A 4,415-nucleotide genomic window follows, 5' to 3' on the forward strand; every position below is an offset into this window, starting at 1 on the left:
AAGAAGAAGAGGAAAAGGTGCGGGGTGTGCGTGCCCTGCAAGAGGCTCATCAACTGCGGCGTGTGCAGCAGTTGCAGGAACCGCAAAACGGGACACCAGATCTGCAAGTTTAGGAAATGCGAGGAGCTCAAGAAAAAACCGGGCACTTCGCTAGAGGTCAGAGGAGATGATTTCTTTTTCCCCACCAGCAGCAGCAGCAGCAGCAGCCTCCCCCCGTCGGGCCTCAACCCCCTGCCCCCGCCCCTGCAGTGCTTCTTGTCCAGCTTCAAGATGCATCACCCCTTCTCCGAAGCCTCCTTCAGGTTGTGAGGGGGCGGGGCGGGGGGCACAAGTGGCGCTCTGGCTTCTCTCTCCCTCCCTCCCCCCCTGCCCTGCCCGCCCGCCCTGGGCTGGGCCCCAGGAGAAGCAAAGCCACAAAAAAACACAACAAACAAGCAAACAAACAAAAGCTGGTAGGGAAGAAAGTTTCACCTAGTAGCTAAGGTGCCGTGCACCCATCGGCCCAGGGCAGGGCGGTTCTTTCAGGACGAGCTGGGCCCAGCCCATCTTACACACTGCTTTGAACAAAGTCTGCCAGTCTGTCTGTTCTGTGAAGGAGCTCTGTTTGGTGCCCTGTAAAAATAATACACACACACAGAGTTTTCCGTACACTGATGGAGACACACACACACACAACAGTTTTCCTTCCGCTGACACACAGTTTTCCCTATGTTGATGGACACACACATGCATACTAAGTTTTCCTTACATTGATGGAGACACACACACAGACACACAAAAGTTTTCCTTCCATTGACACAATTTTCCTTATATTAATGAACACAGAAAATAGTTTTCTTTACATTAACACACTGTTTTCCTTACACTGATAGAGACATGCATACACACAAAGTTTTCCTTACGTGGGTGGAGACACACACATACACACAGTTTTCCTTACATTGACACAGTTCTCCTTACATTGATGGACACACACACACACACACACACACACACACACACACACACACACACACACACACACGTTTCCCTTACATTGATGGAGAGTGAACCCTTTCAAAAACCTGGAAGCAAATGAGGTGTTTATATTTTTCTAACCTACCTGTGGCCATTATAAGACAAACCTTTGCTGGCTTGACCCACTGTGTTTTCTGTGAGGCGGATGGATGCCTTTCTTTGCTTAGTTTTTTCCCTTTCTTTCTTTTTCTTTTGGTGATGGCAGGGGAGAGCAGGAAAAGCCTCTAATAGCTAAACACCTGTCTTTCAACAGTCAGCAGTTCAGAGCACAGGAAAAGCCAATTCATTTTCAAGTTGACCAATAGCATTTTGATTCAAGGAAGAGAATTTGGTCCCAGGGTTCAAATAGTTTGGTGAAATATGCCAAAGTAATTTTTGTTTTCTTTTTGGGCAGTACAGTCCACAAAGTAACCCTTTCTGGTGCATAAAACACGCTGACAAAATAAGCCCCTGGTACGCCTGAAATTATTTCTGACTGAACTGTATATACGTTTATTTTTACAACCGTGTCCTCAGAACTGACAATGTATTGAGTATCGCAGAGCTGTAAAGACAGGTTTTCAAGACTGCTAGACGTACACAAGACAGATATGATGTTGTGGAAATTTCAGTTCATGTATTGAGTACAACAGACAATGAAAAAAAGAAAAATACAAGCATATAAGCAAAATGGCTATTGGGTGATATTTTTAGACAAAGAAAAACAAGCAAGAGGAAAGACTAGTAATCATATTTAATCCCTTGTCATTATTAAAATTATAGTGTTGCTGGTTAGATGCACATATCAGATGTGTCTGAAGGTGTCAGGGGGATGATGGATTTAGCACAGAGGAGAACTGTGTATACTGGGTGACATTCAGATTTGCAGTCACAGAAATTTAGCAACATTGTTTAAAAGATGAGAGTTGCGAACCCTGTGTCGCGGTGTGTTTGTGTGTCGGTGTGTGTCTGTGTAGCAGTTCGTTTTTTAAATCATTGCTTGCAGGAGTCCTCTCCCAAGAAATGATGGAGAACAATATTCAAGAAAAAAACAAAACAAAAACAAAACAATATCCCCCCCCTTCAGTTTATTCAGTACCTGAATACTACCCTTTAACTGAAGGAAATTTGGGGGTGTTTTTTACATCAATCTTTGGCTAACACTATTTATTGTTTTGCAGTCAGCCTCACTGAAATATTCTGTTAATTCTCCCTTGCAAGAGTGAACTGTTTTTGTTAAAAGTTTGATGACTGGCCCATATTTATTGCATTTTCATTAGCTGCTTTTTGTGACTATATGGTAACCCAGTATTACACAAATGCAACAACCTCCATGGATTTTTCAGGTGCTAGAAATCAGCAGTTAACTTTTGGTTTTACCTAGCCTTTCTGGTCAGCAATATAGTCCTCAGTCCTTTCTCCAGAAGATTTTGAAAGAGTGTATATTATAACCCACTCTGTAAATAAACAGTTAATGCTGATTTTTCACACTGAACTACAGTTTCAAAAGAGGATATAACTTTTTTTTGGTGGCACTAAGTTCAATCTCATAGAACTTTGCAATCCCCTTGAGGTGCAAACTTCTTTCCCATTAGACATGCAAACTAGGATGCCATTGTGATTTAGCTTTTATGGTAAATGATAGACATGGATAGATTATCAGTTTGTTCAGAATGTGAGATATCTCTGGAAAAGCCTAATTTATATATTATCAGATCTTTGTCTAAATTTGGGTGCATCTCTAAGCACATTTCATGAACTTCCTCACTCCTGAGAGAGGTGTTCTATAGCCTTAAAAATTGTTCAGGCATGTTATGAGAATGCTGCCCGTTAAAATTGTTTAACCACTGTGACTAGTAAAAACCATGGTTTTATTAGCCACTTGTGTACTCTCATAACCACCTGCTTTCATTTCTTTTCTCCATTCTCTTTCTCGCATTCACTCTCATTGATACACATGCACACACACACACACACACACACACACACACCTCTATTACTCTGTCATCACTGGAAGGAAGCATATTTCTCTCTCCAGCTGTACAGATATCAGCAGACATTCCCTCCTCTGCGAGTCATATCCAGTCACAAAGTATGTCACAGCATGTGGCTCATATTTATACAGACATTTTATTTGTCAGTAGGAAAAGAAAAGTTCCCAAATTGGATAACTTTCTATTTTGGTCATTTTTCTTATTTCTTCTTTTTTCTTTTTTTTTTTAATTAAATAATAAAGAATGACAGCATGACTGCCTAAAGCACATGTGCAGCAACACTGTTCTGGTTGTAAGGCAACCAGCTGGAAGCTTGTCAGAGAGTGACAGGGCCTACATGACTGAACTGAAGCAGCAGCAGTGGTTGCAGGTGGGTGAGAATAGTCTCCCTGCTGAACTGGCTTCTCAAGCTAGTTTGTCTTATGGGCTTTGTAAATCAGCAAATCTTGGGTGATACGTTATGGTCAAGATAGGCGTCTTGCTGAGAAGTTACAGTAACTCCAGGCCCTGAGTTCTATACACATTCATACATACATTATATATATATGAAATTGTGGTTGATAGTTCAGTAGCACAAATAGAGTTGGCCACAGTGTGGAAATGATTAAAGATGCAAGTGAAACTAGCTTAAAAAGAAATATCCACTGAAATCATTTCTCTTCTTTTCCCTTGAATCGATTCTTGTCCTGGTGCGATGAAGGCATATGATATAACTCTCAAGGTTAGTACACTGAGTTTAAGACAGATTTGCATTAATGCTTTTAGATTTCTGACCCCTGCATTTTTAATTAAAGATTCCATGCTAGCATTTTTGTTTAAACTGCTTTTATTTTTCCTTGTTTTTCCTTTGTTAGACTCACCTAAAAACTTTTCAAGTGCTCTAGTATTTTTCATGGAATTTTATTATTGCCAGGTGATTTTATGTACAGGAGTAATAACTATATAAAGAACAGATAGACATTGTGTTGCACTCTGCATACTTGTGTATGTATAGATTGCATTCATGTACATTTACAGTTAGCTCAAAGAGGTATAATCATTATTTATTCAGAAAAATTACTTGTTTTCTTCCTGTTAATGTACAGGTATATAGCTTCGCCTTTATGTTAGGAAGATTAAAGGCAGGTCTTACTTTGCCTCCTGTCTTTGAACACTGTAGGCTGGATTCAGATTTTCATAGTTTCATAGTTAGTAGGGTTGAAAGGGACCCGAGCAGACCATCTAGTCTGACCCCCTGCCATGGCAGGAAAGAGTAGACCCCAGCAAGATGATTGTCAAGCCTTGTCTTAAAGACCGCAGGGTAGGAGCCAGCACCACTTTGCTTGGAAGTTGGTTCCAGATCCTAGCCGCCTTGACAGTGAAGTAGCACCTCCTGATATCTAATCTGAATTTACCCTCTGCCAGCTTGTGACCATTATTCCTGGT

General features: G+C 41.0%; 1 long non-coding RNA gene across 3 annotated transcripts in view; it reads left to right on the forward strand.

Moving 5' to 3' along the window:
* The first annotated feature begins 6 nt into the window (after positions 1-6).
* LOC109309421 overlaps positions 7-4,415 on the forward strand; it is a 25,256-nt gene continuing 20,847 nt past the window's right edge. Inside the window, exons 1-2 of one of the 3 annotated variants that reach the window (XR_002100907.1) lie at positions 7-302; positions 3,691-3,711. This is a non-coding gene — a long non-coding RNA (uncharacterized LOC109309421). The remainder of the gene's footprint in view (positions 303-3,690; positions 3,712-4,415) is intronic. The other 2 variants (XR_002100906.1, XR_002100908.1) reach the window with 2 other exon arrangements.

This window comes from Crocodylus porosus, unplaced genomic scaffold, assembly GCF_001723895.1.
Source record: "Crocodylus porosus isolate Cpor-Errol unplaced genomic scaffold, CroPor_comp1, whole genome shotgun sequence".
Lineage (NCBI taxonomy): Eukaryota > Metazoa > Chordata > Crocodylia > Crocodylidae > Crocodylus > Crocodylus porosus.